General features: G+C 59.1%; 1 protein-coding gene and 1 long non-coding RNA gene across 4 annotated transcripts in view; one reads left to right on the forward strand and one right to left on the reverse strand.

Annotated features, from left to right (window-relative positions):
* The window catches only part of CDH4 (cadherin 4), a 495,180-nt gene that overhangs the window by 218,549 nt on the left and 252,266 nt on the right, over positions 1-24,365 (forward strand). The gene's annotated exons all lie outside the window — the stretch shown is intronic.
* LOC146395419 (uncharacterized) lies at positions 11,533-18,240 on the reverse strand. Its single transcript, XR_014832026.1, has 2 exons — positions 18,035-18,240; positions 11,533-12,901 (listed from the first exon to the last, which is right to left on the reverse strand). It is a non-coding gene; the product is annotated as an uncharacterized LOC146395419 (long non-coding RNA).

Genomic DNA, 24,365 nt, shown 5'->3' on the forward strand with positions numbered 1-24,365 from the left:
TGTCAGGTGCGCAGACCCCAGGGGCCGCCGGTCTGCAGGTCACCCTGGGGGAGTGGTTGTGCCCTCTGCTTCCCTCTGTGTCTAAGGTGCCTTGTCACCTAGAGCACGCAGACCCCGCGGCACAGATGGGTTAGCAGGCTGCGCCCTAAGTGCCCTGTGCCCTGCTGGGCGTGGGAAGCCCCAGTGATCTGAGAGCACAGCTGGGTGCCAGGGCCTCCGGGCAGTGCGGCCCCTTCGAGCCCCCTAGGCGGCCTTTTTCTGCGATTAGAGCCATTCCACGTGCGGCAGGGCCGCCTCCCACCTCGTCACCGAGTGGGCATCTCGAGGGGCCAGAGCAGACCCCCCGTCGTCAGAGAAAATAAACAGGGTGAGGATGTGGCTGTGGGTGTTGATGGTGGGAACTGGGCCCCGCAGCCTCGCGAGCGCCAGGCCTCATTACCCTGCGCTGGCAGAGGAGGCGGGAGCCTCAGGCGGCATTGGACCCACAGGCGTGGAACCACGATGCTTCTGGAGGAGGAGGCCGAGGACAGGCCGAACCCGGGCCTCCCGGTCCCCAGAGGCCGCCACTGGCCTGGCCATCTTTCTGCCCAAAACCTATTTGGGGAGGAGTTTCTCGCCATCCTGTTGCTTTTCAGACAGGAATCCCCACCTCCTTCTGTTTAGGGAGATAAATTGGCTGAATGCTAACAAATTTGTTCTATTAACATATTCGGCGCTAGGCGGGCAGGAGATAATATAACTCAATTTCTATCTTAAATCATTGTTTTAATCTCGCACTTGAATATCATCATTTAATTTGCACATCCAGCTGGAAATATTGATTTTTGGAGGCGTTGATTCTGTGCATTATGTAAAAATCTATTTGCACTCTGCTGTAGAAATATTGCTTGGTGGCTTAAAATACTGTTGAGGTGGTTCAGGTTTTTCCTCGTTTGCCACGTGTTCTTGCATCTCGTGCAGCTGGGCCCTGAGTGAGTTCCCTGTGGAGCTGGGAGGGGACCGTGTGACACTGGGGTGGGGTCTGGCCGAAGACACGAAGGGGAAAGTTGGTATCTGCTTGCTTGGTCTCCGGGACGAGGTGCGTGCCCGGATGTGTGCGTTCTGCGTTGAATCCAGTTGTTGAAAAGCTGGTAAACAGTGCAAAGTCCGCTCGTGACTTGACCGGGGCCAGTGCCTGCCAAGCCCAGGCCAGCCGTCCCCCAGCCTTGCTCTGGACACCCGGGAAGCTGGCGCTGGGTTGGGTTGTAAGGTCTCAGCCTGCAGAAGGGGATCCTTTGTGTCTGCATGGACCACGTTCTGTTCCTTTTGAAGGCTCCCCAAACGTGGGCCTTGTCTGGTCTCCCCAGGTCTCTCCCACGGGGACCCCGGGCGGTCAGCACGCCGTCCCTCGTGGCAGGAAAGGAACCTTCATCCAGACTCACTGAGATTTAGTTCAGGTGAGCACATGGAGGCTCAGAAGCAAGATCTGACGGTTTTCTGACTTCAGCGGCAGGTTAGAGTCCGCCGGTCCAGGAGCAGGTCTGATGGCCTCCCCGCCTTCTCCCCACCCAGGGCCGTCTCTCCCGCACTGAGACTGGTGGGCTGGCCATGGGGATGCCCCCTGAGGGGTCCACAGGCTTCACCTTGTGTGTGCAAATCCCGTAAGACAAGACCACAGGGCAGCTTGTTGAAAACGGCTGCTAATACAGAGAGCACAGAACTGGCTTTAAAATAATGGTCATAACACCAGGCTTAGGGAGAAAATCAATTTGTAGTTGTCCAGAAACCCTTTTAAGTAAAATGTTTCTGAAATAAATTATATGTGGTGGAAGTCAGAGCTGGAGCCATAATTGTGGGGCCTGGTGCAAAATGACAACACAGGGCCCTTCTTCAAAAAGGGTTAAGGATTTCAAGACGGCAACCGCTGGGCAGCAAGTGCATTAGGTGTTTAGCTCCAGGAGCGAGCAGCGACTTAGAGGGACTGGAGCGGTCCCTCCCGTCCCTCCCCGCCGTGAATCATTTCAGGTGCATCTTCAGCCCCCCTCCCTGCAGAGACTCGAGGCAGAGGCTCCCGGGTACCCAGCTGCATCTTTCAGAGGGAGACTGAGAAAGCGCCTCACAGAGGTGGGAGCAGGGCGGCTCTGGGCTTAGACCTGGGGAGGGAGAATGGTCCCCCCGGGTTGTGGGCGTCATGGCACCAAGGGGGTCGGGGCAGCCGAGTCCTAAGGCTTCTTTCCGGTCTTTCTGAGCGGCGTGTGCACGGCGCTGGCTGCCCCCGGGCCCTCCGGGGTCACACTAACCTCGCGGTGCTGCCGTGAGGACCAACCTGCCCGCTTGCCCAGCAGCGGTGACCCCCACCCCGCAGTCCTCATGAGGCAGAGCGTGCAGTGCCACGGGGGTCGGCACCAGTGTTGTGCCAACCCCCCCGCCCAGGGAGAGACAGACCCCAAGGCTGCAGGGCCAGGAAAACGGCCCCTCCGGTTGTTGGGGCATCAGTGGGCGCCCCGATTCCGTGCAGTTTCTCCATGGAGCCTCTTCTCGTTCGGGCAGCCTTTCCCTGGGTAGATGGGTTCGCTAGTCCTCTCCCAATTCCCCCCGCAGCCGAGCCCGTCCCTTGGGGAGAGGCACCCCCCCACCCCGTGCTCCCTGCCTCTTGGAGGTTAAGCAGGTTTCTTCATGGGCAGCACGACCCCTGGGGGAGGCGCACAGACCAACCAGGACACCTTCTCAGGCCCTGGCTCCCCCGGTGCTCTGTCCTCGTTGGGCACCCAGGCCAGCCCCAGCCCGCCTCTGGGAGGGTGAGTGAGACGCCCTCCCCTTTGTGTGCAGGAAACCAAGGCCCTGTGACACGTGTTCCCGCCATTCCCCAGGGGGCGACTCCTGTGATTTAGGGGCAGTGGTGGGCAGTGCGGGAGCTGGGGCAGATCCCTCATCCACCTTAGAAGCCGCGGTTAGAAAGACCCTGCCTGCAGGAGCACATTAAGAGAGCTGCCTTTACTGAAAAGCAAAAAATTAAATGAAAAGACATAAAATCCAGCCAGAAACCTATCCGTTAATGTGGCTTGTGCTCTGGAAATTGGGGCAGTGTTGGAAAATATTCATGAACACCCAGAGCTGTGTTTGGAACGGGAGAGGGCAGAACACGGGGAAGGAATACCCCAGATTTCGATGTGTAATTCCCGGGAAATTCACTCCCCGTGATTAGCGGCCAGGGCCAGCGAGTGTGCTTTGCTTACGCAATTTCAGCTTCTGGTCCTGGGGTTTGTGTTCCATTCATAAGCTCTCAGCAGAAGTGGGTGTTCCCACTTCTTTTTTTTTTTTTTGGAATAATTACAGTGTTGCGTCAGTCGCTGGTGCCCAGCGCAGTGACTCTGTCGTGTGTGTATGCGTGCGTCGCTGTGCACACGGATGCTGGTTTAGGTTCTCTCCCGTCGTAGGTCCTTCCTGCCAGACCTGGACTCTACTTCCTTGTGCTGGGCAGCAGCGCCTTGCTGCTGATCTCTTTTACCCACAGTCGCGCGCGTCCTCGGGTCCCACCTGCCGAACTTAGCCCCGCCCCCACCGCCATTAGCTTGTTTTCTCCGCCTGTGGGTCTGCTTTTTGTTTTATAAATGGGTTCATTTGTGTGATATTTGAGATTCCACATTGAAGTGACATCCTGTGGTGTTTGTCTTTGTCTTTGATTTACTCACGTATGTGTCTATTTCTGTCCATGTTGCCTCAGATGGCACTATTGCATTCTTGCTATGGCTGAGTAATATTCGGCGGTATAGCTGTACCACCTCTTCTTAATCCATTCATCTGTCAGTGGACACTTAGGTCGCTTCTGTGGCTTGCCTGTTGTAAGCAGTGCTGCGGCGAACACTGGGGCCCTGTGTATGTCTGAATCGTGGTTTTCTCCAGAGAGATGCCCGGGAGTGGGATTGCTGGCTCATGTGGCAGCTCTGCTTTTAGTTTTTGAGGACCCTCCATGCTGTCTTCAGGGCGGCCACACCAGATGCTTCCATTTCCAGTGTCTGACCTTGGGAGCGACTCTTCCAGCACGCTGATGGAATCCAGGGCTCCTCAAGGCCAGAGGCGCTGTCAGGAGTCGCTGTGCCTTTGGCAGCCCCTGACGTGTGGCAACTCCGTGGCCTTAGTGAAACGTGCTGCTCCGGGAGTGGCCGCACAGGCTGCTGGTTCAGTGCCCTCCCAGCCCCTCTCCTGGTGCCGGCCTCGGCTCTGCAGCGGCTTCGCCTGTGTTCGCACGTGGGGGTGTTTCTCTGTTTTCTGCTAGTTTCACATCTGTCGGAAGAATCTGTGAGACGCTGAAAAGGGCAAATGACACAGCGAACACTGGGAAGTCCACCGTCCCGAAGTCATAGACGTTAATGGATCTTCACAGAAATAAGGTTCTTGCGGGAGAGGCGACACCCTTCCCTCCCCGAAGCCGCACGTCTAAGTGTGGCCTCTCTCCGCCCTTGCGTGTGGACTTGTTCGGTGTGGTCCGTGTACAGAGATTATGCTACATTTTTGTGTCCACACCGTGTCGTTCTGAGACTGGCTTCTTTTACACACCTCCCTCTGCTCCTCCAGAGCAGCTGAAAGGGTGGCCCCGGTCTGCCCCTGGGTGTCGGGTGGCCGTGCAGCTGGCTCTGGGCAGTGAGTGGGGAGAGTGGTGAGGTGTGTGACACGTTTAATCACCCTGGGAGGACATTCGGGACCCTCCAGGTCACAGGGCAGCTGGTCTGGAGGGGTGGTTCATTCGGAAGTAAACGTCTCCTCTGGTGGGCTTAAGCCGTGAGACCTGGGGGCTGGTGGTTAGCGTAGCAGAGCCCACTGTGGTCAGCCTGATAGGGATTTGTTCCGGTTTGGTGCCATCATAAGCCGTGCGGCAGTGAGTGGCCTCCTGTGTGGCCCCAGTGTTCCTGACTCTCCAAAGTGGTTACCTGGGAGTACCCGTCATGACTAAGTGGCAAAGAACCCGGCTAGCATCCATGAAGACACAGGTTCGATCCCTGGCCTCGCTCAATGGGTTAAGAATCTGGCTGTGGCTGTGGTGTAGGCTGGCAGCGACAGCTCTGATTTGACACCTAGCCTGGGAGGTTCCCTAGGCACAGGTGCAGCCTTAAAAAGATACATCCAGGAGTTCCCGTCGTGGCGCAGTGGTTAACGAATCCGACTAGGAACCATGAGGTTGCGGGTTCGGTCCCTGCCCTTGCGCAGTGGGTTAACGATCCGGCGTTGCCATGAGCTGTGGTGTAGGTTGCAGACGCGGCTCGGATCCCGCGTTGCTGTGGCTCTGGCGTAGGCCAGTGGCTACAGCTCCGATTCAACCCCTAGCCTGGGAACCTCCATATGCCGCGGGAGCGGCCCAAGAAATAGCAACAACAACAACAACAACAACAAAAAAGGACAAAAGACAAAAAAAAAAAAAAAGAAAAAAAAGATACATCCATCCATACATACATACATCCATACATACAGTTCCCTGGATTTTCTGGGTCAGCGGGTTCTTGCATTTCCAGCTTGCCTGGCGTGACTCACTTGCCCTCCAGAAAGGCTGAACCCACCTCCGCTTCCACCACACACAGGACAGACCTTCCTCCGATAGACCCCAGCACGTTCTAGACGCCGAGCATCTGCCAGGCCGGGAGTGTGCCACTTGTCATTTATTGCTGTAACTTCCCCTCGGTGCCCTCATTAGAGACGCAGCCTAAGCTGCGAAGCCCCAGAATACTGGGGTCTCCCGTGACCATGGAGGCGACAGTCCTGTCCGTGAACAGTCATCCCTGCTTTGCACAATGTGGGGGATTTTCTATGGTGACGTAAGGGGGGAAAGCTCTCACCACTCAGTGAACTTTTGGTAACACGTGGGGAATACTTTATCAGCAGAACGTCTTTCAAGGGCTTTTTCTGTTCCTGTTAATAAATAATCTGCATCGGAAAGGCCTTTCATGAGCCGGCGTCCAGTCACTGAAACGAGGGTTGGAGCAGCGTCGGCCCCTTGCCAGGGCCTGACATGACTCTGCAACAATGTTTCAAGTTCCCATGATTTGGAGAAGTGACAGTTCCTTTTGTCAGTAGAAGTTTGGATGACAGAGTTGGGCCGAGCCGTAAAAATGTTGCTAAAGTCACCGATGTCACTTAGCTCTGCTAATTTCACAACCTTAATAGGCTTCGCTTGTCACTTGCAACGCTGCCAAACCGAGCGCGATTTTCTTTCTAACTCAGGTTATAAAAATGCCGAGGGCACATCTGAGATCTGTGGGCGCTAAGGCAGAGGCCGAGAGATTTACGTAAGAAGCAGTACAGCCAAGTGACCGCACACAGCAGGGCTGCTGTGAAATCCCGGTCACGGCTGTAAAGCCCTGCTGCCCGGTGCTGCGTGATTCCAGGTGTCTCAGAGCGTCACTGGGCCTTTTGTCGTGTCCCCCGGAGCTGGTACCTTCCCTGCCCTGAAGCTGCCAAGAGGCAGGCAAGCCGAGACTGAGCCGTGGGAGTGGGGGCGATGCTAGGGGAGCCCTTTCCCAGCCCTCCCCGCTCAGGGCTGTCGAAGCAGTTTGGGTTCTGACCTGGGTTCCTCTGTCATCAGCAAGGAGGCCCTTTCAACTGGGCTAAGAAAGACCCCTCCCCGCTGAGGGCCCCACAACCTCGGGAAGGTCCCCTCGTCATCCAAGAGCCACCACTGGCCTCAGTGGACATGGACCCATGGCCTTGCCAGCCACCTGCCAGTGGCTCTTCAGACGGGCAGTTCTCACCAAGGGCAGTTCGGCCCCCGCCCCCCAGGAGTCACAGGCAACTTCTGGAACAGTCTGGGTTGTCAACTTGCCAGGGGGGTGCTGCTGCAGCTAGGGGTGGAGGCCGGGGCGCCTCGGAACACCCCTGGTGCCGGGGCAGCCCCGCAACAGACCATCCGGCCAGTGTCACCAGAGCCCCAGAGGAGAGAACTGTTTTTGTAGAGCTTGTCCAGAAAGGAGGGAGCGTGGCTTCTGCTGCCAGGCCTGTGAACACCCTGGGGTGTCTGGGGAGAGAGAGCCTCCCGGAGTCTTTGAAGGAAAGCCGGTGAGGGATGCTTGTCCCTATTTAAGACAGGCGATGTGAGGGGCGGTTACACCGACTCTCTGTGTGACGGCGACAGTGACGGCTTGCGGTGGAGAACGAGCCAGGGCCCCGACCCCAGACCGCATCGCCCCCGGCTCCCTCCGCCACCCCCTGACCACGCCTTGGCCGGGTGCCGGCTTGGGGTGACTTTGGGGAGGAAGCCAGAGAGCAGCTGACGAAATGAGGCCCTGGGCGGGAGCTCGTCCTGCAGACAGTGTGCTGGGAGGCTGCTCGGTCCCTCTGCGCTCCGGGAACAGGAGCGAATCATGGATCTGAAACCGTACACGTGGGGGAGGAAAGGCGGCTGGGATCTTGGAGTTTGGCCAAGTCACCTCTCTGCGAAGAAGGCATCGAACTCGCGGACGAATACGGAGGATGAGTTAGCGAATGATTCTCGGGCAGGGCCCTGGGGGCTCCGGACCCTGACCTCAGCCCCTCGGGAGGGAGGAGCCGGCGGTCCTTGTCCCTGGACCTCTCCCAGCCCCCGGGGCAGTGCAGCCGAAGGAAGAGGTCCCGCCAGCCAGCCAAGGGCTTGGCCAGGCGCCTTTGGCCAGCGCGGTGTTAATTGCTCGCACACGGGAGCAGACAGAGCCTTTCTCAAAGGCCACACTGACGGGCGCCTTAAAATTACCTTTAAAATGCTAAGACTGCGACCACGGCCAGCAAGTGTGCGTTTGGCAAGTGGGGGGAAACTCAGGGAGGAGCGAGGACCATCCCTCCAGACGCTGCGGGAGGCTGACTAAACTGCGAGGGCCCGTCAGAGGGAGCATCCTGTTCCTGGGACCATGGCCATTGGTCGGTCATGGTCACAGGGGGGGACACCCACAGCCCACGCCAGCTGCCCCCACCGCCCCCGGCCTCTTGGGCCCGCACCGACCCCAAGCCCTGGTGCCTTCACGTTCCTTTCTCTGACGTGCGTGTGACATGGGAGTGTCTGCCTGTGTCTAGCATGGCACGTGTGCACAAGAGGGTGTGACTCCATGTGTGTTACACACAGAGAACATACATGCATCTGGCAGGAAACTCAGAGGCGTGCTCTTTGTGTGTTTAGTGTGCCCAGGACTCACGGTGTCCCAGGCCCACGTGGCCCCAGCTGTCTGCCGCTGTTTGGGAAAGTCTAACCCTCAGAACTTGGTTAACTAAGGCAGAGTCCTGCTTGCTTCTCAGGTGAGCTCTTACCTGAGAATCTCGGTAGGCTCAGTGGTGTGTGTTTCCCTCTCCGCTGCCCCAGAGAGCAGGGACTGACTGCTGAGCCCGAGCTGGTGACGGGGTGTGCCTGCCGCCCGAGATCCCGCCCTGCACGGGCTGCGCGGGCCCGTCTGGAAGGTTGAGACACAGAAGGAGACTCACCAGCAGAACCCAGACTGCTTCTGTTGGGAGTTGATGGTCTGGCTGGGGTGCAGGCCGAGGCGACTGGCTGGCTGCTGTGGGGCCTGGGGTGTCCTTCCAAGCGCAGCCCTGAAGTGCAGGCCCATGGAGCAGCGCTGGGTGGGGGCTCAGCTGGGTGGGGGGAGCCGGGTGGGGGCCCCCACGTTCTCTCTGGGTTGGCAGCCTTGCCATTTACTCCAGGAGTCCCTCTGTTCCTCACTGATTCTGTCCCCGAGGCTTCTGGCCAGAGGACATAGGACAGGACGCTTGCTGTCCTCAGGCCAGGGGTCGTTCGTTCTGTAGCTGAGGTTGGAGCTCGGAGCCCAGGCCCCCATGTCCTGCCCCAGCTCTGACCCGCCCCTGCACCCTCTCACCCGGGCCCAGCGCCTGGCGTGAGGTCTTCTCCTTGATAAATGGGGTCTGCGGGGAGGCCCCGCTCCCCAGGGGCTCCCGACGGGAAGGGCAGTGGGAGCCGCCGGGGCGGGGGCGGGGGGCACAGCTGAAGGATTAATGCGGGCGAGGGGCTCGGCCAGGAAGCACCGCGCGAAGCCAGCGCTGTTACGGTCGCTCTTCTTGCGTTGAGTGAAACGCAGTCACCCAGAAACCTCTTCTCTTCTGTCCTGGCTGCGGGCAGAGCCTGCGCAGGCAAAGAACGAGCACCGCGGGTTTCCTCCAGCTGACCGACATCCTGCTCGCGTTCCTCTCCGGCTGCCAGACCCACTTCCCGGACAGGGAGGGTGAGTCTCCGGAAGGCCCCGCGTCCGGTTCAGGATCGGCTCCCTCCAGCCCCAGCCGCCTCCGGGCAGTCGGCTCTGGAGCCCTCTCACGGCCCCAGTGCTGTGTCAGCTCCCTCACGAAGCGGTCCTGTGTGGGGTGTTACAGGACTGTGCGTGTGCATAGGCTTCATGTACACACAAATTGGAGTGTGCCCGTACACACGCATGCATGCTTCTGTACATGCACGTGTATGGATGCGCTTGTTCATATCCACATAAAAGGACAGGGCATGGGCTTGTTCAAAGGACTCAGTGAGCGCGTGTACATGTGCGTGTATGTTTGCATGTGTGTGTAAAATGTGCATCTCAACACAAAAAAATACATCTTATTCGAATGCACACAGCTGTAAACACACGCACAAGCATGTCCGTGCTTTAGCCACGTGCCTGCATTCACACATGTGCATTGTGTGCATACATGCAGTACCTGTGTGCTCACGTGTGCGTATGGCCTGCGTGTGCAGTTACACAGGTATGGGAGCACACGCACATACTCGCCCCTTGTACCTGCCCGTGTTCTTGCGCAGACTCTTGGAGCAGGTGCCTGGCAGCCAGGAGGGCTCAGTAGGGCTCTGCTGTCCTCTGTGCCAGTGCTACCCAGCCAGGACCGGGCATGGATGATGGCAGGGGCTCCAGGGACGCCAGTTTAGGCCCCAGCCCCTTGGCCTACTCAGTACAGTCTACGGGAGGGCTTCAGCAGAGGGGGTGAGGTGCCGGGAGGGCAGCGGGGGTGAGAGGCAGCACTGACAGGCTGGCAGGGTCCCCGGGGGGGGGGGCCCACCCGTGAGCTGCCTTCTCTGGGGGGCCAGGCAGGCTCTGCAGGCTGACCAAAGTGCCAGCTGCCTGTTAAGGGGGTCAGCATGTGAAAAGCCTTCAAACAGTGTTCCAGCAAAGAGTAAGCTTTGTATAAGTATCTAATTAAAAAATAACATTTGCATTCCTGGTGGGGAGGCCTTGGCGCTGTCTCGTCTGCTCTGGCTCCTCACGGGGCCGTCAGCTCCGCAAGGGGAGGCTCTGGCCTGTTGGGTCCCAGCGTTCTGAGCCGGGGGGCTGGCAGAGGCGGGGCGGCGAGGCCGGTGCACAGGGCCCGACCAGTGACGCTGGAGTCTTCAGCCCGAGTTTCAGACCTGGGGGGATTTTTCCACACCTGCCTGCTCAGTGCCTGTTCTGCTTCCATTCGTCTCCGTGAGCAGGTGAAGCTGACCCCCAAGTAACCTGTGCTCTGACCACAGCCAGCACGTCACCGGCCACCTGGGGGTGGGAGGCAGGCCCGGGCGAGGCCTGGGTTGCTGGGGTCTCACGTGCTCCCTCTTGCCAGAGCAGCTGGGTCCAGGGGTCCTGCTCTCTGTTGCTGGAAGGACCAGGCAGCGCCCGCAGGCTCTGTAGCTGCTGAGGCCCGACAGCGGGGGGAGAGCCGGCAGGGTCCCCTCCGCCCCGGCCCCTGCCACCTTCCGATCTGGAAGGGGTGACCTTGGGCACCTGGGCCCAGAGCTGGGACACAGCGTGGCTCAGGGATCTCTTTGAGTACCCACCGCAGAGATGAGAGGGGGGGTACCCTCCCCACCCCCACCCTAATAAGCAGCCTCAGGTCATCACCCTGAGAGGTTCCTGCTGCAGCCACATTCACGCCCTGGGGCTCAAATGTCATCCTTAAAAACGGCTCATTTGAATTCGGATCCAGACAGGCCCACACGGTGCGATCAGCTGATGCACTTGTAAAGTGATGACGGTACCCTGGTGTTGTCTTTCCAGTTTGTGGGTGAGGGAGGGCTGGTCTGGCCTGTAGAGCCCCTGCTCTGGGTCTGCAGCTTTACCTCCCCCGCCCCCATGGGCTCCTCCCTTCCCTTCCCCCGCCCCCGCCTCCGGGCATCGCTCGTCAGACTCAGAGGCCCGAGCAGGTCCTTGGTGTTTGTCTTGGGAGAGACGGCCTCTGAGGCAACCGGATCTTCCATCAGGGCACATGAGGTGCAGGCCCCACGCACTTTAGCAGATAGACATGACGAGAGACGCGCGCAGCGGGTGGAAATGCAGCGGGAGAGACATTCCAGAACCTGCCTGACGCTGCCAGTCGGACGGGAGGGCAGCCCTGGGGTCGAGGGGTCAGCCTCAGGCGGGTGGATGGGGGGCGAGAGAGGCAGGGGAAGGGGTCGGCCTTGTGCACAGTCCACACGGAAGGCAGGGGCCAAGGTCAGCCTGAGCGGCGCCGCTAAGGAGGGTCTGGAACGGGCGAGCAGAGGGGGCGTGCTTGTCTCTGACAGCAAGGTCAGTCCTCCCGTTAGGGCTCCAGAATACTTCACATTTCAATTTGGTAAGCGGTCAGGCCAGGTTCTTGGGGCAACATTTTTATTCAGATGGGCTGTGTTTTCATGCCTTAAAATGTCTATTGAAAAATTAAAGCATGTTTACAGAAATGTAAATTCTCAGGGTGCAGCAAATAAATTGCCTCTAAAAGCACCTGTTTTTAAGCAATTCAGAGAGAAAAGGCAGAGATTAGTAGCTGCCTGTGTAGCCCAACCTTGGAAGCCTTTAAAGAGCAGTTGATGGGTACCCCGCAACGTTTATCCTCCTGAAAAACAGTGTCACCAGTTGGGAGATGGAGGAGGAGGAGCTGGGATGTTACACGAATTGACAGGTGACTGGAATATTGTCTTCCAACTAATGGACAAAGGTGGCTCGTTTGAGAAAGTGAATTAGGAAGATTACGGAGCTGAAACCTTGAGCGAGGCCGAGTCTGGTTCTGTGCAACCACGACGGCTTCAGCCTTTCAGGGGAGAGGTGACGGCAGCCCCGCTACAGGTGGCGATAAGGTCGGGCTGGATTAAGGGCCGCAGGCGTTATTGAGGCAGCCCGGTTGCGTCTGGGCAGATCTCGACTGTGCACGTGCGTCTTGGCTCAGCAGCTGAACAGCAGTTTCCGCCTTGCTTTTGAACGTCACAATGAGAAGCCATTTTCCTGCAGTCTCGAAAAACGGTTGTTCTTCCGACCCCAAGGTTCAGACAGTAGCAATTGATGTAAAATAGCCCGTTACAGTCGCCGGTTAGAGCGCGGTGCGTTTCACGGGCAGGGTAGCAGGTGACAGGTGGAGCTGTGCCGGGGGCTGTGAGCCTCCGTGGCTGGAGAGGAGAGTCAGAGGGCTCCTGGAAACCACAGGCCCCACCCTGGCATCTCTCCAAGATCCAGCTCAATGGTGCCAACGTGGGTGCTGCTTTTGAAAAACATGACTGTGCTTTGAAGGAAGGGGTGGCGGCGGGGCAGGCTCGAAGGGCGCTGCCTCTCCACGGTTTGCTTTCTTCGTGGGCAGACGCCCAAATTTGGAATTTTCCTCGTGTGTTTTAAGGATGCGTGGCGCTTTTGTTCACCCCCTGGTCCAGTTCATTGAGAGGACAACTCCACCTCCCTAGCATCTTCCAGGCACCAGGGGGTAAAGTGGCCAAGCCGCCAGGACACAGAGGGCTGCCCCTGCCTCTCCTGGACTCACCGTCAGGAAGGGGAGATGTTGGTAATAGTCTGCGTTTGAATCCCAGCTTGGCCGAGCACTCACTGTGTGAATCCGGGCCAGTGCCTTAGCCTCTCTGAGCCTCCTCCCCTCATGTAGCGAGGGCAGCGGGGTCCAGGATGCTGGGTTCCAGCGGTAGGCAGAGTCGCTGCCCTCACGGATCTTGGAATCCAGACGTTGTGAGCACGTGGGAAACGTTCTGAAACACAAAGAAGGACCCGGGACTGAGGCGCAGCTCTGTGCCCTGGATGAGCTCCCGGGCTTCTAAGTCAGCGCTTCCGTGGAGCTCCCGCTCTCAGGGAGCCCAGCTGGTCGGGGGGCCTGGCCTTTCTCCCCAAGGCCTTTCTCCCTCTCCGAGCCCACCCCTCCTGGCTTTTGCTACAGCCCCTCCTGCCAGGGCCCTCCGTGGTTCAGGGCCCGCCTGCCCCCGGCCTCCTCTGCCTTCCTTCCCCCCATCCCTCTCGGGCTGTTTGGGGACCTTCCCGACTCTCCACCAGGTACCAGCTGACCCTGCGCCTCTGAGGCTCCCGTAACCTGGCCCCACCCCATCTTCCCACCCTCTGTTCATGCCGCCATCTGGGTCTGCAAGAGCCCTGCCCTCGTGGCATCCCTCCCCCACTCCGGAGTGCTCCCCGCCCTCCTCCTCTGACTGTACCATCCTCCACATGGCCCTCTTGACCACCAGCAGCCCTGTGCCCTGTGCCCTCTGGCCACCAAGAGGCAGCAAGGGGAGCAGGGAGGGGGTGGCCCCGGGACAGGATGCTGGAGTCCGGGCTGTGCCGCCCACTGTGATGCAAGACTGATGGCGTGACTTTAAATTTGGATTCCTCCGAGCTCCCACTGTGGTACAGTGGGATTGGCAGTGTCTTGGGAGCATTGGGTGAAGCTAGAGTCCCGCCTGGCACAGTGGGTTAAGGATCCAGTGTTGCTGCAGCTGCAGCTTAGGTCACAACTACTACGGCTGAGATCTGATCCCTGGCCGGGGACGCCATATGCCACAGGGTGGCCAAAAAAGGAAAAAAAAATTTTTAATTAAAAAAAAAAATCTTTAGATCCCCCAGTCACAAATGCAGGCCGAAGTAGTTCCCTCCTAGTGGGGTATATAAAGATTTAACGGACGGGGGCACATGAAACGCTTAGAATCAGGCTTGGCACGTTGTAGGCACTGGATAATCGTTTGCTGATTCTTAATATTTCTGTGCAAGGCATACACGAGGCGCTCAAGAGATGCACACTGAAGGAGGGGGCGCCCTCCTCCCGCGTCGTCTGAGCCTTGGTCATATCAGCTCGATCTCTGCCCGTCATTTTATCCCGTATCCTTCACGGGCTGGTAGAACGGCTCCGAAAAGCCCGCAGCCTGGGGGTCGTCCCAACACGAGTTTGCTCGTGTAACCAGCAGGCGGCCTCAGGAAGGGGACCTTTCCGGCACCCCCAGAAGCCCCTCGAGTTCCCGGCCCAGGGGATGGCGCCTTTGCCGTCTGTCCCTGACCCTCGCATCCACAGAAGTGCCCAGTGCCCTTGGTCATGTCTCTTTCCTCCTCGCCCTTCCACTTGCGAGGCTCACCCAGCCCTCGGGAGGCATCGGTGTTCTCTCTCTGCGGGACAGCGTCTGGTCCCGGACACCCTGCCCAGCGCCTGCTCGCTGCTGGCCCGAGGCTCGGCCACGAGCGCCCGGCCCCACCCCGCAGGGGAGGCAGTCCCTTGCTCTCCGTGTGTCCGATGATACTCACCTCTGGAGCCACTTGTGCAGCTCTGCTGCGCACCCTTTACGCAAAAGCTGCACTTAAACAGCAGCTCCCTTGGGGAGGAATGGGACACGTGCGATGAGTTATGGGCTCATTAGAGTGGCCGAGCGCCTTCCTTTATCATATTGGGTTTATTTAAATCACACCGAATGTTCATTTTTACAAACAGTTCGTACCACCTCAAGGAATCATCAGATTGGCGCCCGGAGATACCAGACAACCCCGCTTTAAACGAGCTGCAGGTGCCTTGCAGTTGTGCGACAACCCCATTCCATTATGCCTCCCCTGTGGGGACAGCGCCCAAAGATTGATGACGCATTCAAAATGGTATCAAAGGAAGAGACAGCCCGTGTACATTCCTGCCTGTGGCTCTGCGCCCCCGCGCTGGCATCGCCCTCAGAGCCCTGCCCCCGGGGGAGCACCGGAGCCTCTGCTGTTCTTCGGAAGGGCTCTTGGGACCCCAGCGTGTGCCAGGGACAGCGTGAGCTTCAGGTGACAGGAACCTGCATCTGGGCCTCACCGAGCCCTCAAAGTTGGGGGTCTTTCTTCTCTCATGGGCGCCCCCAGGATCCAGAGCGGGGTGAGAGGACGGAGAGGAAGGAGATCGCAGGGGCTGGGGAGGTTGGGGGGCGGCCCGTCCTCCGTGCAGGGCTGCGCTCCAATAACCACCAGGCCCCGCGGGCGCTCTTCACACGGACCCTTATTAAATACCGAGAAGCTGCAGATGAGGTGGCCGGAGTCCAGGCGTGAACCCGAGTGTTTCTTCGCTGAGCCGCCGGTGAGAGGCGGGCCGCGGGAGCTTCTTTCTCATCCATCCGCCAGAGCCGCTGGGCTCTAACTCCCCGCTGGGGGAGCCTCTGCTCTGAGAGCGGCGCCCACAGCTTGCTCAGCAAAGCGGCTCTGTGCACAGACCCCGAGCCTCCCACGAGGCGTCCCCAGCCTTCGGGGCCCCCACCCTTGGGGGTCTGCCCGAGACAGCTATGTGGTGGCTCGGCTCTGCTCAGGGCTGTCTCAGACAAGGGGCACAATGTGCCAGGGCGCCATGGCCCGTCTGGCCCCCTGCAGCGGCCTTGAGAATGCACAGGGCACCCCAGTCCTCCCCCCGCGGCTCTGCGCCCTGCCTCATGTTGGGGCCTGATGCATAGAAATGTCACTGGAAATTGATTTTCCATTTAATCAAAAGAGAAATTTATTTCTGGGTCTTTCCCTGGATGAGGGAGTGAAAGTTCTGCTGTTTTAACCTCGCTTTTTCGTGTTTTGGGGGGTTGTGTTCGCCGGTGGGCAGGCGCCCTCCGAGCCGAGAGCTAATCACTGCAAAGGTCAGAATCGGCCCTGTGGGACAAAGGACAGGAGGCCTGGCTGGCCAGGGCTGCCCCACTGCTGCTCCTCTGTCACGAGGCAGCTCTCCCTGGTGTAGAGGGTTCTGTGGCCTAAGCAGGGGTCGAGAAATGTTTTCCATAAAAGGGCCAGAAATGGTAAACATTTTAGGCGTTGTGGCCCTGAAGCCTCTGTCGTAATGTCACTCTGCTTGTGGCACAGAAGCAGCCACAGACAGCAAGGGTGGCCTCCTTCCCGCAGGCTGCCTGCAGAACCAGCGGCAGGGCCCACATGCCAGGTGGCCATAATTTGTTGACTTTTGGTCCAGGAGACAGTTTGTTCTGTGTGATTTGACTGGGACGACACTGGGTGTGCAAAAGCGATTCAGCTCCAAGGTTGCCTTCGAGTGGAAATAAATTTTGTGTACGGCCAGACCTGAATCTGCTTACGACAGACTTTTGCGTGTATATTAATGGAGTTCCTTGATGTTATAGCTGTTGTTCCAATGGCTCAGAGGCGTGAGAGGAGATGAAATTCGTGAGCAAGATTGCTGCTCGTTTCCACTCTTATCTGGAATCAAGCCCTTGTTTTAACGGGACCGCCACCTCTTGGATGCACGTGGAGTTCCCGGGGGGCGGAACCACGGAGCCCTCCCGGATGGCTCGTGCGCTTGGGTGGAGGGCTCTGCTGGAATCCGAAGTCTTGTTAAGAGTGCGAACGTGCAGCTACCTACGTTTTAATCACGCAAGACAAACGCGGGCCATTTCGGGCCGGTGGAGCATCACCCATTCTGGTTACACGATACCTCCGCAACGTTGGATTTCAGAAATTAGGCCTCCGAGACCCGTTAGCTGTGTGCTGCGCAGTTGCTGAATGAATGTGTGTGTTATTATCAAGGTAATTCAAAACAAACTTCAAGCTGTGACAATAAAACGGTTCCTGTCGTAGGTGGGGGTTGGCACAGAAACGGCCGCCCAGGAGAGCGGTCGTGTTCTCAAGGTGGAATTTTGGCGGACGAGTTTTACTTACTCATTTTCATTAAGTTCTGAACCTTTTTTTTCTACCAAGGTGATAGCAGCATACCAGGGCACCCTGCGATTATTGGTTAATGATGAAATGACTCCCTTTTCGCCCCATTTAGCCCGGAGCGACGTCCTGTATAAGACTACACAGCTCCCTCCTCTGGGTGCAGGACGACAAGGAGGACTCAGCAACTGGCACCAGGAATCCTGTCTGTGAGCAGAGTGGGTCCCAAACCTGGGACCCTCCGTCCTTTCGAGAGCCTCACGCGGGCGGCGCCTGGCTCCCGAAGCCCTATTTCTGTTCTTGCCCATTTTCTGTGTAAACAGCACCTGGAAAGAAGTTAACCCCAGGGGCAGAAGCGTCACTAAACCCTTTCTCTTGTTCTGATGCGGAAGGGACAGAAGAGCCCTTTAGAGCCGCCTGTGGTCACGGGACCACCCCCTCCCCCGAACGAGGCTGCCCCCTACCCCGTGCCTGCCCTCCGTCCCCCCCAGCACCTCTCCCCCAGTAGTCGATGCTCAGCCGGCACATGTGACGCAAGTGACGGGCACTGTCGGGTCGTGTCCTGGGAACCCCGGGGCACCTTGACGAGGCTCAGGGCCAGCAGGGCCGGGAGCAGCGCCCGGCATCCTCTCCCTGTGCCCAGTGTCAGCGCTGCTCGTCTTCATCGCAGGCCACCGAACGTCTCCTGTGGATTCTGCATGTCCCCACCCCAACCCCACGTTCCCGTTTCGTTTCGCAAGTGAAGAGACTGAGGCGTAAAGGGCCCGCCCACAGGAAGAAAGGCGGAGTCAGCACTGACCCTGTCGGGTGGCTGGAGAAGGTCACGCGACCCCATCCCTGCGACCCACAGAAGGCCTCTAACGCGCGCAGCGGCGTCCTCACCCCTAGCTGCTGGGTGGGTCTCCGTGGGCAGGGATGCTGGCGGGCTGATGGCCGACACTAGGCCCCGGCCTCCCCTCCCTCACTGATGAGTCACCGGCTGTGCTCAGTGGCTCCAAAGACCATATCATGTCTCCCCGTTGGGCAGACCTGGGGGCGCTCAACAGGGAACCAGCATCTTTGCTGTTCTGGCAGAAGGGAGGACTCGAGTGTCACCAGCAAGAGCCAGCGTCCCGTGAGGGGAGGGCTGGTGTCACCCTGTCTGATCCCCCAGCTTAACATCACCCCAGTGCTCCCCCTGGTTCCTCTGTCCTTCCCCTGTACCAGGGGCCATGCAGCCGGCTTCCCAGGGCCCTCTCACTCACCAGGGCGGTGCCCAGGGGCAGATGCTGGCCCTCGGGGGGCACCGAGGCCCTCAATTGAACACACTTCAAACCACAAACACCACGCGTCGGAAGCCTTTGCCCACTGGAATCATCCTGCACTGCCTTCAGCTGTTAGGGAGCCTGCGTCCCCAGCAGCGTCTGTGCGGGAGACTTACCAGCACCTTTGCTGCAACTACCTGGTCACTGGGACCAAGCAAGGCCCGCAGCCTTGGAAACCAGTGTGACGTCAGCACCACGGACAGCGGCCTCCTCACCTGGACGAGGGTTGCTTTTCTCAAGCCCCGGATAACAGCTTCTGAGAGCACGTGTCTTTTAAATACGTGTATAGAATGTTTCAGGAGCGACTGTCAATTGATTCAGGTTTATGAGAGCGCGTGACCTTCGTGGCAGAAGATGTTCCGTGGACGTTTCCAGGTGTCACTGTATCCAAAGGGGAAGGGGGACAGCTCACCCGTGTGGCTCCGAGCCGCCAGCCACCACGTCCTCCCCGGTTGTTCAGCCTCCTCGGCGTCACTCTCTCATGTGGAGCCTGAAGGCGACAGTGCCTCCCACCCTGTGGGACTTCTGGGGGCTTGTGCATCCCCCCCGCCCCCTGCAGGATAGAGACTGGTGAAGTCACCGGCAGAATCTGAGCCTTCAAGAATCACAGTGTGCCTTTGCTTCTGGACACAACTGCCCCCCAGCCACCCGTGCCCCTGAGACTGTAGTGCAGACAGACTTGTAAACAAAGAATTACTTCTTTTCAGCATGACAGCAAAGTTAGGGACTCAGATACCAACTCTCTTTCCATCCCGTGGATCCAGTGACTGTACATAAGCCACACCCACGCGGTGGGAATTGGGCCGGGGGCTGTGCTCAGGGCCCCGAAGGGCTTAGCTCACGTTAGCTCTCTCCGCAGCCCCACGAGGAGCCACACTGGCAGCCCACTTCACAGGCTAGAGCACCGCACCGCTACACGCGTGCCACACAGCTCGGGGACACAAAGCCAGAGTGTTGGGCTGCACACTCTCCCACCCCTGCCTCAGCTGGCACGTGTCCAGTGAGATTATGAAAGGGATTCTGTTCCTTGGGACCTCGCCATGAAAGGCAGTGAGGGCAGGTCACCGCTCTCGTGCTGATGGGCAGCATGGCCTGGCAGAAACGGACTGCGGCCCGCGAGCCGACCTGGCTCCAGTAACACGGGCAGAAGAGAGAAGAAGACACACGTCTCGCCAACACGCGCTTCCGTCCCGGCCCGAGGAGCAGCCCCGCCCCGGCTTCTGGCTGCCCATTTTCCCCTTTCTGGGCAAAGCCCAGCACCAGGATGGCGGCAGTGCCATTCCCCGAGACCCTGACCGAGCCACTCAGCCATCGTGTGGTGCTTCCCAGGGCAGTCGCTGCTGGGGAGAACTGGGGGAGCCGGGGGTGTGGCGTCCACATGCACCCCGACCTGCAGCGGCTGGCAGGACCAGAGCCCAGGGTGCAGAGTCCCCGTGGAACGCAGCGTCCAGACCTCAGGTGGCTGAAGGGACGCCCCCAGGATCCATCGGCTCCTGTCCCCGTCCCACAGGAATCCATCTCTGATGCATTATTTTAGTTCGGGGCTTTTAAGCTTTAGGTTAAAAGTTAAATAAGCAGTCTTTCTGTGTAAACTGTGGCTAAGTGAATTGTCACGTGGTAACCGATGCTGAGACGAGGTCACCGTCCTGACAGGACCCCAGGCCCCGAATCTGAACAGGCCGTGGCGGAAACCCCAGCCGTGGGCGCCCCAGCTCCGGTGCCGAGGCCTTGGTGAGGCCTTTCCCGGGAGGCCAGGCCCTCTGCCCAGATCAGAGCCGTGCCCACCAGCCACAGGCACAGCCTTGCTTGGCCTGTGACAGGTGGCGTGACCTTGTGGGAACCTAAGCTTGGCCGTGCCTGGCACCAGCTCTTTTATTCCCCATGTCCTCATGCTTGCTCCAGGGAAGCAGTGAACAAAGAGCCGCTTTCGAAGGCAGTTGCTCACCATTGTGAGGCAGCTCCTGGTCCTGCTCCGTGAGGCGCTTGGGCGTAAGGTGCATGTTGGCCCAGAGCGCCAAGGCTGGGATTCCAGGAGCCAGTTGGCATCTCCCTGCCCTCTGCCGCTGCATCCAGGACCTCGCCGTCAGCCTTGAGGCAACACTTGCTCCAGCTGTTGGCTGCCGTTTGGGTCAGCAGCTGCACTGACCGAGGGCGTGGGCTGCAGGCTCCCCACATGCCTCTGGGTGGGGAGCCCCTGTCCCGTAAAGCCGGCCCTCTGGCTGGCCTCTGGGGTCCAGGCTTGGAGAGCCTCAGAGAGGAACCCAGGACGGCGCGACGCCTTCCCTCGGGGCCTTCAACGGCTGCCTTTCCCAGACCCATCAAGACCCCAGGGGACGGGGGACGGTGGACGCTGTCAATCGGCAGGTTTGCTCCACGTGGTTTCATGCTGAGCCTCTGAAATGCAGGCGTGTGTTCGCATCTGTTGTCTGCTGCCGTGGCTCTCGAGCCAGCGCCGAGGCACGAACTGGCCTCGAGGAGGAGCCCAGCCACCTGCTCTCCTGTGAGCTGGCCTTTGCTGTGGCCGCCTGGCTGCCCCACCCAGAGGCATGTGTCACTCAAGGGTTAACATCCAACCACAGGTAAATTCCAGGGGCAGATGGTGCGACGTCACTGCACAGGGCACAAGGCAGGCCCCTTTCAGCCAGCAGTGGGGGCTGCAGACCCCTGGCCAGGATGACCACGCACCCCGAGATCGGGAACAGTGCTGAATGCAGAACGGGGCAGGGCCCCACAGACACAGGCCGTGGGTGCAGCTCTTCCTAAAAGGGCCGCCCGGCAGCGGCCTGCACCCCCTCTGTACGTCCTCACAAGGGACTCACTTGGGGGGGCCGAGGGGCTCTCCTGCCATTCCCACAGGACCCTCCCCTGCTTTGACCCCCTTGGGTGCAAGTCTTCAGTGCCAGCCCCGTCCCCCCCCCCCCAGTGCTGGACAGCACCACAGCCTCCCAGGACCCTTCAGCTCCCAAGGTGCCCTGTGAGGGACGGGCCAGTTTGGGTGGGAGAGAGTGTGGCTGCCAAGGCCATGGCAGCATCTGGGAGCCAGAGGGGTCCACACCTGCCTCATATACAGTGGCCCACGGTGAGTCACCGCCTGTCGCGTCTGTCCACCTGGACACACTTTCCGAGCCATTGTCCCTTGTCCCGCGCCTTTGCGTCTTTCGCCCACCCTGGTGGGGCCCAGGGGCCTCTGAGCCCCCGTGGAGGAGCTCCTCGTGGTACCACACTGCCTCCGTCTCCTGCCATGTTGGAGCCAGAAACTCTGCTTTAGGGAAAGCAAAGTCAAATTTAGCATTTCGCCTTTTGGTTATTTTGGGGTTTTTTTGCAAAGATTTTGAAAAAATCTGAACAAGTCTTGCTGTCTTAGGGATCATTTCTTAGTTTCTGCGCCAACGATGAAGAATTGGATTAAAGGTTGGCTCTACACCGGCCAGATCAACCTCCCCCTCGTTACTGGGGGCGAGGGGTTTTTACAGCAACGGGTTCCACTTAGGAAGCGCTCCACCAGTGCCCGTCGTGTTGAGCTTTTACTCGGATATCGTCTTAAACCAAGGAGTTGCAAGAATAGTACAAATAACTCTTATTTCCCTGTGTTCTTCCCCCAGGTTCACCACGTTAACACTTTCCCGCTTGGGTGTGGGGGCTCTATCGCCTGTAGTCTAGAGGTCAGCTCTGTACTGATTTGTCATCTCTCTCTGATTGGTACGTCACCTGTATCTATCTGTCAGCCACCCGCCTACCGTCCATGTATACACGTATTGCAGTGTTTTCCCGACCCGTTTGAGATTTAGTTACAGAGATCACACCCTTTTACCCTGAAATACTTCAGTGGGGATTTCCGAAGGACAAGGATATTCTCTTACCTGACCACATGCAATTACACATTCAGGAAATTGGAGTTCCCTGGTGGCTCAGTGGGTTAAGGATCTGGCATTGTCACTGCTGCAGTGTGGGTCAGATCCCTGGCTTGGGAACTTCCATCTGCTGTGGGTGCGGCCAAAAAAAACAACAACAACCAAATTCAGGAAATCAGTGGATGATCCTAGCCTCTAAGCTACGGCGCATGTCCCAGGTGTGCCAGCTGTCCCGTGACTGTTCTTCGTGGCCCTTCACCCCCAGCTGGGATGGAACACCGATCGCTCTGTCACTCGCTGTTCATGCGTTTAGTCTGGAACCCTCGCGGGCCCCCCTTTGCCTCTCCTGCCTCTGGCCTTCTGGAGAGCGGCCTGGTGGTTTCGCGGGAGCCTTCAGTCTGGGTCTGTCTGTTTTCAAGCTGCCACTGTTTTCATCAGCGTCGTCATAGCGGACGCAGGGTCTCCTCGCACAAGGTCAGGATCCCTTTTCCAGTGAAGCAGGCGTGTCTGAGCCGCGTGTCCCCGTCAGCGCGGCTCCTGCGTGTCCTCTTGCTCCCTTGGGTGTGGGAACGGTCACCTCGGTGCTGCTGCGCCGGGGAGTTAGAGGGAAAATAGCAGCCGACCTAAAACAAGCGCAGCAAATACTGAGACTACCCGGGCCTGTCACTGGTGGGGGGGAGACAGGGGGGGCTTGGAGAAGGGTCTGGAGGCAGCGTCATGGACCCAGACGCCACTCTGGTGACCTGAGTTCCACATGATCCATGTGCCAGCTCACGCACACGCACGCGCATGTCTGACTTAACATTCAGGAGACTCTGTGCTGCCGAGTGACCGCCAAGCTGCGTGAGCCCAGCCCGCACTGCCTCTTCCCGCCGCCCGGGAAGCACGGCTGCAGAAGAGGGTCGGGGGCCTGGCAGCCCTGAGGCTGCTTCCGGCTCGCTCTGTGTTGCTCATCTCCAGAAGCAGGGCTCTTCCGGGGCAGCCCGAAGGAAGGATGCGGCGGGAAGGCGGATGACACGGGCGTCTGGGGGGTCCTGGAGCCCGGCTCTGTGCTCCCTGAGCGCGGATGCCGGCCCGGTAGGAGAGGGTGTGTGGGCAGCGCCGAGCGTGAAACGTGAAGCTCTTGACCTGGAGCCCGAGTCCCGGGGGCACGGCCTTGGCCAAATAAAGTGGGCGTGCCCGCCCCAGGGGGAGACCCGAGGCGGGAGTGCGGGAGCCCCGTCATCAACGCTAATTACCTGCGGTTCCTCCTCTTCCCAGAGTGTTGTTTGGATGTGGCGAGGCTGTTGAGAGGTCCGACAGCACCTCCTAAGGGGGTGCGGCGCCTCGGTGCTCAAGTGGCTCTGTGTGCTGACCGAGGGGAGGGAGATGTGCCTTTTACAGCTGGAAAGATTTCGCTGCATTTGTTTGTGAGGCTGCAGAGTGAGGGCTGAGCCCCGGCTGCCTCCAGCTTCTCTGAGCAGGGGGCGCTCAGAGTCCCTGGCCTTGGGCTGCAGGACTGTGTGGATGCCCGGCCTGCGGGCTCATTTCCCTTGTGCAGCCTCTCACTCTGGCTCCCAAGGCAGGTGTGTCGGCCGGTGTCTACTGCATGTGTGCTCTGAATCAGAATTTGGACCCCGTCCATCAGCAGGACCCCAGGCCGCAGGGCCGTGCCGTCCTGGGACACAGCAGGCGTGCAGCCTCTGTTGGCACAGAGATGTTTATCCTGGGCTGAGGCCAATGGCACTGAATTCATCCACTTTTCGTCACAGCGCCTGGGGCAGAGGGTGGGGGAGGAAGGCAGAGAGCGGGGCCTTGGGACCAGGGCTGTTTCCCCAGGTTCCTGCCAGAGCCCAGAAATGCACCCCACCCCACAGGCCCCTCCAAACCCTCTTCCTGCAGGTCTTTCTGGAGGAAGGGGCCGAGCTGCCGGCCGGGCTCTGGGCCAGGTCTCAGGAGCCCAGCGCCCTGCCTGCAGCTGAGGAGTAGGAGCTGAAACTAAGACAGTTTTCTGCTGCCAGGACAGAGGCTGCTCCTGTGCCCGGTTCTCCACTGCCAGAGGAACGGATGAGCAGACTGCTGTGGCCACGCAGCACAGTGTCCGCCTTAAAGAGCGAGGGGACTCGGATGCAGGCTCCAGCTTGGATGAGCCGGGAGGAGGTCGTGCTCCCTGCAACGAGCCAGCCACAGAGGGGCAAATACGTGTGATCCCACTTGTGTGCGGTCCCCGGAAGAGTCAGATTCATAGACAGAAAGTAAAAGGGTGGGTGTCCAGGGCTGGGGGCGGGCAGCAGGTGACCGTCCCGTGGGTCCCTGTCCTTCTTGCCAGGTGCAGGTGCTGGGCCGTGTTGCACAACAGTGGGCGTGGAGTTAACACTGCTGTCGTGTCAGCACGGTGAGGATGGTACGATATATGCCATGTCGTTTCCACCAGTTTTTAA

The sequence above is a fragment of the Sus scrofa genome, chromosome 17 (genome assembly GCF_054392235.1).
Source record: "Sus scrofa isolate SSC_HxYL_T2T_F1_AM1 chromosome 17, Sscrofa_HxYL_maternal_Yorkshire_Landrace_v2.0, whole genome shotgun sequence".
Classification (NCBI taxonomy): Eukaryota; Metazoa; Chordata; class Mammalia; order Artiodactyla; family Suidae; genus Sus; species Sus scrofa.